The sequence below is a fragment of the Gossypium arboreum genome, chromosome 9 (assembly GCF_025698485.1).
Source record: "Gossypium arboreum isolate Shixiya-1 chromosome 9, ASM2569848v2, whole genome shotgun sequence".
In the NCBI taxonomy this organism is placed as follows: Eukaryota; Viridiplantae; Streptophyta; class Magnoliopsida; order Malvales; family Malvaceae; genus Gossypium; species Gossypium arboreum.
Window position 1 is genome coordinate 47,740,459 of NC_069078.1, and position 12,751 is coordinate 47,753,209.

The 12,751-nt window shown below is 35.5% G+C and overlaps 1 non-coding gene across 1 annotated transcript; it reads left to right on the plus strand.

Annotated features, from left to right (window-relative positions):
* The first annotated feature begins 4,339 nt into the window (after nt 1–4,339).
* On the plus strand, nt 4,340–4,445 carry LOC128281062 (small nucleolar RNA R71). The gene has a single exon (XR_008271278.1). It is a non-coding gene; the product is annotated as a small nucleolar RNA R71 (small nucleolar RNA).
* The last annotated feature ends 8,306 nt before the right edge of the window (nt 4,446–12,751 follow it).

Genomic DNA, 12,751 nt, shown 5'->3' on the forward strand with positions numbered 1-12,751 from the left:
AAAGAATATAAAAGTTCCAAACATTTCAAGTTGAGCATTTTATCCCAAAAACATAGGTGTCTCCCCTCATCTAAGTAATTACCTTCAATTCAGAATATCATAGAGTTTCACATCCTCACTAAAGATTCCCTCAAATCACTCGAGGTGTTTAAGGACAATAAATGGAGCACTCAATAGTCAATAATGAAAAGTCATTACCATAGGCTTGCATGAAAATCAAATCTCCACCACTTTAATTTAAGATAATACATCAATCAAAAGGTCTTTAGAGGGTTGTAATGAGGCTTGGTTAGGGGGTGTGGTCACAAGTTGAATGAAAGGTTTAGAATCGAGATTGAATTGAAAAATTCCTAACTAGAAATAGAGTTAATCTTTATTTGTGTATAACAGAACTTCTTCTCGGAATATGGAATTACTAATAAATATACATAGTTTTTTTTTTAAGAACAAGTTAAACAACATAGAACAAAACATAGCTAAGCAATCCATTCAACTCAAATCTCGACAAAATAGGGATTAATTTAGGGGATTCCAAAAATAATGGGTTAAGGGTTAATATTAAGGGTAATACAAAGAATGGTTTACTAGGGGTTAATCGTAGAGGTAGGCTTTTCACGGCATAAGTGGGTTAATCCTAAGTGCCTTAATCATTTTGACATATCAAATCAAATGATGTGGTCTTGACATGCATAATCAAGCAAGTTCTAGAATAACAGTTAAATACTGACGCACTCAAAGCCATAATAAGAGTGAGCATGAAAGAATGAATAGATGCTCAAAAGGTTAAACAATCTCACAAAAAATTATGGATTTTTGATGATAAAAACTTGTGAATTTCGATTCAAAGGAATACCTAAACTTTGGGGAAACAACCTAAGATTTTAAATTCTTAAAAATCAACTTATCATGCTTGATTCTCTAATGTCTTAAAGTTTAAACAATCAATGCATAATTGCCTGTGTTTTAATTCAAGATATATCAATCAAAATCATAAATTAATTAAAATTTATCCTAAATATGATATGGAAGCTTTTCAAAAGAACAAGGCAATCATTCAGGGATTTTTCTGATAATGAAATAAATAACCCCCCACACTTAAGATGTACATTGCCCTCAATGTACAAAGATAGATATTTAAAGTATAAAAAGAAGATAGGGGGAGAAGTGAAACTTCCTGTATGATGAATTCCTCGAACTGGAGTTGTGGAGAGTAATTGGTTCGAGAGTGGAGGAGGATACTCCAGCGGTCATAGAGGTTCATTAATCCATGAGTCCTGCGCCACAAGAATATTATATCTAGTGGTAGCTATGGTCGTGGTCGAGTAAGACATGGCAGTCGTGGAGAACCTTTCCCGATGGAGTTTTAGTTCTTATGTGATGATGAGCTTAATAGCTCGATATAACTGTGATAAAATCAATGACTTTTTAGGGGATTTTAGGAAGAATAATTACTCATAAAGAAATAACCGAAATTAATAATAATAATTAAAAATAAAATTCTAAAATCTAACAAGAATAAAAAGTAGTTTTAATAAAAATTTAAAAAAAACATAAAATTATAAATAAATGTTTTAAACATCTTCATCGCTGGATGGTTCATGAGGTGGGACTGGCGATGAGATGTGGTGGTGCTGACAAATCTGCTGTAGAGTAGTAACAATGTTGTCAAATCGTTGATAACACTGCTGTTCGAATCGGGTGAGGCGCTCAGAGATGTCAGTATATGAAGTCGCCGCATGAACTGGACAAGAGAGTGGTGGTGGCTGAGTCGGTGGGTCCTCGTGCTGTGGGGGGACATCATCAATAATGTCCTCGTAGGCCTCCTCGTCGGTAGATTGGATGAGACGATACTAGGGAGGGTAGGTTCCATGGTGCCTCTCGATCATCCTCATGCTAAGCATGCTCGAGATACCTTGTGGAGACATCTGGCCGATGAGGGTGAGGAAAGTGAGGATTGATGCAGGGGGCGTGGATTTTAGGGTGGTTTGGGGGTTGGGGAAGTGAGAATCTGGGGAATGGTGACCGGAATAGGGATTAGGGAGTGGAGAAGGGGATATTTCATCTAGGGTTTTGAAATGAAGAAAAAAAATGAACAGTGACTTGCTTATATAGTGGAGGTGCACATGGCCTAGGGCCACGCCCGTGTACTCTGAAAGCGAACCCGTGTTTTTTGAATTTTACAATTTAGGTCGTGCTCGGATACTATCCCACGCCCGTGTGTCTTGGGCGTGTGTGGCACACGGCCATATCGCACAGTTGTACCTAGCCTTGTTCGCTTCTCCCACGCCTGTGTGTTAAGGTACCACGCCCATGTATTGTTGTCCACGGCTTAACGGCACGGGCGTGTCTAATGCTTATGTCAAAGAAACAGAATCGAGACTTGCCCCTAGCCTGCCCGTGTTTTTCCATTCCCACGCCCGTGTTCACCTATCAAGTTCACTGACGGCCATGTCGCACGACCATGGGGATTTATCGCATCCCGTGTTTTGGGGAAATCATGTCCTGCTTCCACACGGCCGTATCGCACGGCCGTGTCTCTTCTCCTATTTGGCCACGGCTTTAGGCACACCCGTGTGCCTAGCCGTGTGGGCTGAAAAACCTTGCAATTCAAAGATAAATTTAATTATTTAAAGTGTTAGAAATAAGAAATCAAAATATGTTAGTGCTCGGGTTGCCTCCCGAGAAGCGCTTATTTATAGTCTAAGCTCAACTTACCTCTCTAGTGAATGGTCAGGGTTGTTCGAGGAGTTCGTACTCCTCAGTGCTGCTATCAGTCTCATCAAATTAAGGTTTTAAATGGGTGTTGTTTACCTTAAAAGTGCCGAACCTAGGATGACTCACCTCCACCATACCGAATCAAAAAATACTGAGTACAGTAAGAAAGATTCCCTCATTTGGTGTGGTAGTGACAATGTGAGGATCTGCGGCTTTTAGTAAGACTTTATCGCCAACCTTAAGTTGATTTGGAGAGGTATTGAACTCATTCTGGCGTAATTTCGGTTTATCGTGTGTTCTTGGTTTATGTACTCTCCATTCGTTTAGCTCCTCTATCCGTAGCCTTTGTTCTTCATGAGTGTAACTTCTATCATTGCTGGAACATGGCTTGCAAACTTCTTTGAAACTTAATTTCTGCAAAGTAGGCTATGTCATATTGTTAGTTTTAGTAGACTGGTGTGGACTATTACCTTCACTATTCGATGTGATGCCAGAATTACAAGCTTGAAGGGTGATCGTTTTGTCTCCCACACTAAGTGTAAGCTCACCAATTAAGTAAGGAATTGTAAAATTCCCTAGATCTTTCAATTTTTTAGGTAGCTTGTTCTTTAGAATAGCTGAGTAGACTGCATTGAGTTCCATATGCGATGTAGCGTCTAATTTTCACTTATTGGTCAGAAGTTCCTTTAAGAATTTTGCTGAGTTGGGCATCTGCGAAAGAACTTCAATAAAGGGTAAGTTAATAGAGTTTGACAAACTTACCGAATTGTTCTTCTGTTCTTTCTTTTGTTCTCGCATTAGGATATGGTACACGAGGTTTATAATTCGTACTTACCTGTTTAGGATCATCATTGCTTACCTCTTCTTGACCTTTGCTCATCGCGTTGTCTTGTTGTAATTCTAGCTCTAGTGCAATGAATCCTTCATTATCTTGAGTACTAATTGCGTTGAGGTGTTCCCTCGGATTGGGTTCAGTATTACTTGGCAAACTACCTTGTGGTCGTTCAGAGATTAGTTTTGAAAGCTGGCCTATCTAAGTTTCGAGCCCTTGGATCGACGCTTGTTGATTTCTAAGTGCTGTCTCAGTGCTCTAAAAATGAGTTTTTGACACCGAAATAAACTTGGAGAGCATCTACTCAAGGTTCGATTTCTTTTCTTGTTGATAAGGTGGCTGTTGAAAGCCCTAAGGATTTTGTGGCTTTTGATTCCCTTGACCACCCCAAGAGAAGTTTGGGTGGTTCCTCCAACCTGCATTATAAGTATTACTGTATGGGTTGTAGGATTGAAGGATTGATATTCTGTATGCACACCTCCTCCACTTGAGTCAAACCTTATTACTGGATGTACCTGCGTAGAACTAAGAAAACCATCAATCTTTTTATTGAGAAGTTCTACCTAATTAGAGAGCATGGTGACCGAATTGACGTTATAAATGCCGGCTGTTTTCGTTGGCTTTGTCCTCATGACTTGCCACTAATAGTTATTCGGTGACATCTCCTCTATAAATTCATAGGCATCTTCCGGTTTTTTATTATTGATGGTTCCGCCAGCAGCTGCGTCAACCATTTGCCGAGTCGAGGGATTCAAACCATTGTGGAATGTTTGTACTTAAAGCCAAAGCGGTAATCCATGGTGAGGGCACCTTCTCAATAAGTCCTTGTATCTCTCCCATGCATCGTAGAGTGTTTCTAAGTCCATCTGCACAAAAGAAGAGATATCATTACGTAACTTGGTCGTTTTAGCTAGCGAAAAATATTTTAGTAAAAAATTTTCGGTCATTTGTTCCCAAGTAGTAATTGATCCTTGTGGTAACGAGTTCAACCACTATTTAGCTTTGTTTCTTAGTGAAAAAGGGAATAACCGAAGACATATGGCATCATCAGAAACACCATTGATTTTAAATGTATCGCAATGAGCGTTGGGATCTTCATCCTGCAAACCATCAAGCTGAACGAATTACTGTATCATCTGAATAGTGTTAGGTTTTAATTCAAAAGTATTTACAGCTACAGCAGGTCTAACTATGCTAAATTCATATCCAATTAAAGAAGGTTTAGCATAATCATACATAGTGCGTGGAGCAGGATTTTGATTAGCCACAATTGCAGGAGGTAACTGATTGCCTTGGTTTTCAGCCATCTCTTCGATTGGGGATTGAGTATCGTCTTCTTGCTCGTTCTCTGTGTATCGTCAGCTTCGCCTTATCTCTCTTTGATTTCTGTGAATTGTACAATCGATTTCTTCGTCAAAAAGTAATGGTCTTGACGGGCTTCTTCTAGTCATAAACTATAAAAACCTGCCAAGAGAAAGAAAAAGTAAATTAATTAGTAATAATAATAAATAAATAAATTAAATTAAATTGCAAGGAAAATAAATGGCTAAAGTAATAAAAATTTAGCGTTTCTAATATTTCAGTTCCCTGGCAACGGCGCCAAAAACTTGATCGCGTCATTCGTGATAAGTAATAAATATTTATAATGAAGATCAAACTTAGACTAACTATTAACACAATGAAAAGGCAAGTGCACCTATCGAACAATAGTATAGTAATGGCAAGACCGGGATATCGTACCCAAGGGAACCAAAAGTACTAGTAATAACTATCTTTTTATTATTTAACCTAGAAATAAAGAGGGGTTGTTTATTAAACTTAATTAACTAATTATGTAAACTAAGAACGCACAGAGAAAAGAATTGGGGAATTTCTTTTGGGAAAAATCGATTGACTTGAGACAATACCTAAGGAAAAATCCACCTAGACTTTACTTGTTATTCTGGCTCTGAACCGGATGATTTATTCATTCAACTTGTTCCGTGAGACTCCCTAACCTATATTATCATCTCTTTTGAGACTAATAACGTCTAACCCTCAGTTGAATTAATTGAAATTTCTTTCTAATGAAAAACCCTAGGGAAGCAGTAAATCGATCTATGGACTCCCATATTAGGTGTCACCCTAATCTGACAAAATCTTGTAACCCTATTTCTAGGCGTTCGATCAACTCCACTTAATTATGACAAAAGTACTCTTAGACAGGGTCTATTCCTCCTCTGAATAAGAGCATGTCTTGAATTAGTATCCTGGGATATCAAAACAAGAATTAAGAACACATAATTAAGAACAAGTTAAATATTTATCATACGATTCAGAAAATAATAACAAGATTCGTCTTAGGTTTCATTCCCCTTAGGTATTTAGGGGATTTAGTTCATAACTAAGTAAGAAAACATCTCAGAAGAATAAAGAATACAAAACATAAAGAAAACCCAAAACTCCTGAAGGGAAATTGAGGAGAGATCTTCAGTCTTGATAATGAATCCAGCTTCTGAGATGGATCAATCGGCTTCCCTGGGGTAATTCTTTACCCCCTATTCTCTGTGTGCTTTTTCTCCTCTTCTAGGGTGTATTTATAGGCTTTGGACTGCCTAGAAGCCCTCAAAAGTGACTTTTTCTGAATTGGACTTAACTTGGGCTCGGCAGGGACACGCCCGTGTGACATGATTGCCAGGCTGTATTTGATCCGTTAAATTGCTCACGGCCGTGTGGGCCAATGGCCAAGCCGTGTGAATCATGGAAGCCTTGGTCGACACCCTCGAAAGACACGGGCGTGTAAGCTACCCATGTGGCAAGGCATAGGCCGTGTCATCTTCTCGATTTGGTCTGTTTTGTCCCTTTTTGGCTCGTTTGTGGCTCCTTTCGCTCTCCTATGCTCTCCTAAGTATAAAAATTGAAATTAAAGTATTAGGAGCATCGAATTCACCAATTCTAATAGAAATCATCCATAAAATGCATTAAAAATGGGGTAAAAATATGTATAAATTACAGTTTATCACTTTCCAACCTGGCCCGACATTGTGACCAAATTATGGAAGTTACATTAGCCACCGAGATGGCTTAGTAAAACATTGAGATTCAGTAAAAAGAGTTAAGTAGAAAAAAAAACCTCAACTTCCCTTAAGAGAAATCATCTCTTGATTAAAAGGCATTGAAACTCAATAAAGTATTGTTATTATTGGGTATCCTATCAAGCTTTGAAAATTAAACGTTATTGTAAGATTTTAGTATATATTTATATATATTATTTTAACTCCTTATAAAATTGCAACGATTCGCTTTTAGAAAAAATAATTTTTTAGTTTCAAAGGCACATTTAAAATCTAATTCGTTTTAAGAAAACATTAGTTTAATTTAATTATTAATTACCAAAATCAATAGGAAAATTCATATTTATACCATTTAAAATAATTAAAAATAATGTCTTGAAAACTTTAGCCGTGTTCGAGTTTGTTCTTAAAACATATAAAGTCAATCCTAAAATTAACACCTATATAGAAATAGACAGTCCAGGCCACAGTCCATTTGTAAACAATGTAAAAATCAACAAAGCTTGTAAAATGGAGTTTAAAATACTTCTGTATAAAATTCGGTGACAGTGCTCTGATTGCTGAGTCCGAGCCCTAACCTCACGAGTTATCTAGAGAGATGGGAAATTAAAGAAAGAGCTATGAAGCTCAGTGTGTTGTTAACACAAAGACAGATAGCATTTAAATAGTAATATAACGCATGAGTTGCAGAAATCAGAGCATATCAGATTGTCAGCCACATGGTAAAATTTTTAGTATATACACAATATGCATGAATAATAGTATGAAATTCCTACGCAACCATCCGCTACATTCCATAGTAAGGGTTCCCCAGAACTTATCCATCCCTGCACAACAAAAATAATATTTTGCGGATGAACCGCTAGTATAACAGTAGATTTGATAGGCGATCTAATCCGAAAATTAAAGTTGGTACTTCCACCTTTAGTATCTCAAACTCAATGCAACAGTATGACATGCTTTTATAAATAGTAAACAATAATGATAGTAGTATTAACATGCAACATCCATGCAAAGAACAGCAATTTATAATTTTATCAATAGCAGTAAATATGCATCAGTAGTAACTACAAATTTAACACAGGAATTACATCACATACATGATCAACATACCAATTCGAAAAAATGGAAGCATAAAAAAGTTAGATCTACCATACACAATTTTTTTACCCATTAAATTGAATAGATAGTTTTTCGGTATCGGATTAGAGTTTATTTTTAGATCAGGTCTGGGTTACTTAGAAAAATCGAAACCATTAGAAGTATTTACTCATCATCAAGATATGGAATCATCAACCAAAAATCCCAAGGGATGTATATATATATTTAGCCAAATGCTGAAAAGCACACATGGCAACACTAGTTAAGATAAACACCTTCACCATAAGACCGATTGAAACACCTCAAATTCATATTTGATTCATCTCTCCTAGATTTGGCTCTTCAAACAATAAATACATGAAAAACATGACTTACGTTAAAAAATAGCATTAGTCTAATTCGGGAAACCACAAAACCTTATAACATAACAAAAAGAGGAGGGGTGTGTAGAAACCACACTTTCAAATGTACTATCAACCAAATCTAACTAATGTTAAGATTATACTTACCGATCTATTGTTGTTAAGAACATAATTAATTTTTGATAGATATAAGCGCTAATGGAATCCGAATGAATAAAGTGATTCAGCAAGGAAAGAAAAATTGGTGGCACAAGGGATGAAAAGTTCGACGACTTCAGTTGAGTGCAAGGTGCAACAAGGAAAAAGGGAAAAGAGGGAAAATAGTAGCCCAAAAAGTGATGGACGCGATAGTAAGGGAAAATCTAAGAAGGTTTGGTGGTCCAAGGTGCCAAGTACGGTGGCTAGGAGAGATAAATAGAGGAAAAAAATGGAGGAGAAGGGAAAAGAAAAGAAAGGTTGGCCCAAAAGTGGTGGAAGGAGCGGTGACACTTAGGGAGAAAATAAAGAAAAAGTAAAAGATGAGAGGAGAGGGGGAGAAGCAAGGGGCGATGCTAGAGAAATGATGAGAGAAGATTCAAAATCCTTAGGGATAGGGGCGGTACAAGACTAGGGAAAGAAAAGAAAAGTGTAATAGCCCAAAATTGGGTCTAGTTGGAACAGAGGTTTTAGGACCACAAAATTTGAGATATAAATAATTATGTTATGATTATTTTGAGGTCTATGATATGATTACATGATTGTGTGAAAATTTCGTGAAGAAATTCTATGCATAAAGTGCTTAATTCGAAGTTAGGGACTAAATTGAAGAAGTTGCAAAACTTGCATTCTAGAAGTTTCTAGTATGAAATTTATTTGAAATATTAATTAGGAGGTCTTAAATAGAAATTTGACCAATTTCTAAGTTATGGACAAAAATTGGACATGGATGGAATTTTTGGAAAGTTTAGTAGTAAGGGTATTTTGGTCATTTAGGGGTAAAATGAATTAAAATACAAAATTAAAAGCCAATTTTGCTCATCTTCTTCACCATGGACGTGTATACCAAGGGAGACTCCATGGCTAGGATTATCAAGCTTCCCAAGCTCAATTGTAAGTCCGTTCTAACCCCGTTTTTCAAGTTCTTTACGTTTTTAGAATCCCGGTAATTTGATTAAGCTTATTCTAGCAATAATTTAAGCTAGGGTTCATATTTGGAAAAATACCCATAGTTGAAATGTGTTTATTTTGCTGTTTTATGATAGAATATGAGGTTTTAAATTATGTTAGACAACTTGTGCTACTCGGTTTTAAGTGAAAACGAGCAAAAGGGCTTAATCGGTAAAAATACCTAATAGTCATAAGTATATGTTAGAGTGAGAATTTGATGTTGCCATAGAAGGGAAAAATTATAATCATGTCATAAAACATAAGAATAAGGGATGAAGTTTAATTCCCGAGCCTAAGGGCAAAAGTGTAAATATACAAAAGTTTAGGGGCAAAATTGTAATTTTTCCAAAGTTTGAGTTAAGGACTGTTTTGAATAGTAAATTAATTAAATAAGTAAAATTTGATGTTTTAGATCCCGGAAAATGAGATTTGAACCTAGAATGAGAGAAAAATCGAAAATTGGGAAAGTTGGTAAAATGACCGTTTTAATATCAAGGTAAGTTCATATGTATAATAAGCATTAATTTATGCATGTTTCAATGTAAAATTGATATATTTACTATGATCTCCGAGGTGTTGAAAGTATGTAAGTTGGTATGATAATAATACAACAATAATCTTGTAATTTATATTTGAAAGTTAAATTTAGTGAATTAATTGAATTATGTTAAATTAAATGATTATGGTGCCAAGTTTATGAATTGATTTAAAAATATGTCTATGGTACATGAAGTGCATTGAATTATCATACATAAATGTGATTTCTATGATTATGGATATTATGGGAAATTGTAAGTTCATATGATTTTTAATAAGACAATGTGTAATTTAATGTTATTGCGTTGATATTAAATAAGATGTAAGTTTATATGTAAGTAATACATCACTATTACTTGTATTATGATATTTTATAAAAATATTGGAAATATGTTTGTGGATAATTACTTGATTGGTGAAATTGTTGGAAAAGAGAGAAATCCGGTTGAACCTTTGGAAAGATTGGATGATCTGAGATGGTATGTAGCTAGGTCACATGTATAGTCTTGAGTGCACATCATGTGTACAAGAGAGCTACAAGACATTATGATGTAGCTAGGTCAAATGGGTGATACTATGTGTACACCATGTAGACAAGAGAGCTACAGGATATATGTAGCTAGGTCGCATGCGTGGTTCCAAGTGAAGGACACCTTGTAGACAAGAGAGCTACGAGATAAACTGGCTAGGTCACATGGGTGGTACTAAGTGTTCACCATGTGTACAAGAGAGCCGAACTATATGATGGGTGGAGCTATGTGCTAAAAACACCAAGTATCAAGGATTGATCCGAAGTGTTCAACGGGAGACTCTCTATGTATTGCTTTGTGAGTTTTGTGATGAATATGTGCAGGAACTTGGTTATGTGAATGGTGTGTTCATTAAGTGACCAGGATGTGGTAAGGTTATAAACAAGTAAGTTATACATGAGGATGATTTTATGGTGACCTTGTGATCATGGGCCTATACTTGTGATGTATGAAATGTCGTGAAAATGATTTGTGATATGTATGTTAAAATGAGGTTAATACAAAGAAAGTGTGAAAGAGTGAATTAGCAATAAAACTGTTTTGGACAGTAGCAGTGACGTGATTTTGAAAAATCACCAAAAATAGTATAAATTGAATCAGAGACTAAATGAGATATCAAATTAAAGCTTAATGAGTATATTTCATATAAAAGAAACATAGAAAGCAAAGGAGTTCTATATTTTGAGATATTTATGTTTTCGTGAGACTGATTCAGAATGATTACGTGATCCCCTGTTCTGACTTTGGAAAATAACAAAAATTTGGAGAAAAATAATTAGAGGCTAAAAATTATATTTTTAAAATCCATAATGAGTCTATTTTCAAGATAAATCAACAAGAACATTATCCAAGTTCTGTACTGTGAGATAATTATTTTTTAGTGAAGAGAAGTCAGAACTGTCAGAAATTGAAATAGGGGAAATTTTAATGAATAAACTGTACTAATTGGCTAAACCAAAAATTATGAAAATTTTATGGTGGAACGATATGTGAGTCTAGTTTCAGTAGAAATTTACGGATCTTAATTTGGAGCTCTGTAGCTCGAATTATAAATAATTAAGTCACTATGACTTGTGTGGACAGTTTGATGTGAACATTTATTAGTAAATTGTGAAATCGTACTTACAAGAATGCTATATACATTAAGGATGTGGAATGGAGAGGAGGAGGAGGAAAATAAATATATGTGGAATACATGGAAACTATGGTATATGAAATATTGATATAATGAAATAAATGATATGTGTTTATAAGAAAACAAAAAGAGAATGTTATGTATCATGACATGTATATATATATGACTAGTCTCAATGTAATGCTTGTTGGGTATGGAATTGAATTGAAATGTTTTAGGCAAACATGTTATTCTACGCATTTGAATCGTGGTATTTTATACAGATATGATCTAGCTTTAAATATGAATGCTTAATAATTAAGCTGAAGATATTTGGTAAGATGATAATCTTGGTATAAATGTATAAGTGGTACTATAATAAACAAGGTAAAATGAGTATGAGAGACACATGTATGATGACATACAAATGCTATGTTTGTGGTTTAATTGAGGATGTTTAATCATTAAATGAATACCATGTTATATGCTTTTGATTTTGTATAAGTGTGTAAGAGATCAAGGTTGACCAAAACATGGAAAATAGCCTAGGTATATTCCACACAGTGAAACACGACCATGTGTCTCGGTAGTGTATGGAACACGACTTTGGGACACAGTGTGGAGCCTTAAAGCATGAAATTTCCAAGATTTTCGTAAGTTCTCGGTTTAGTCCCAAACCCTTTCTAAAGTATGTTTTGGGCTCAGTAGACTCAAATAAGGGACTATGTGTAAGAGAATGAACGCTTTGAAATATGAATAAAATTTTATGGCTCGTATTTTAGTTTAATGTTTGTATGTTTGTCTGGTAACGCCTCGTACCTTAGCCCGGCCTCAGATACGGGTAAGGGGTGTTACAAAAAGGGTTCGGCCAACGTAAGTATTATGATAGTTAACGAATTCAATAACAATCTAATACAATTCAAAATTTAATTTAAATATCAAATATTCATAACCAATTATAATCCATAGCATAAATATGAATACAAGCCGTAAATCTAGCTCACATAGCCCTCAAATCAGCTTGAAAACAAATAAGGACTAACATGAAACAAAACCAAAAAATATGGAAAAAAAAACTAAAAAAAGGGGTCACACGGCTGTGTGATAAAACCTAGACCATGTGGCTCAAAGACATGGCCATATGGCCAAACCGTTTAACAACCTAAGTTCGTGTAAAAAATCCTACACCAAAAATCAAATAGGCCACATCGCAGTGTGATATGACCGTGTATAGAACACAGCTATGTGACAGCCTGCGTGCACCTCAAATAACTTCTAAAACAAGCCAAATCATCAACCATTTCTTAGGTACCAAGCCAAACCATTTTCACACATTCAAACATGCCGAAAACATACTAAAA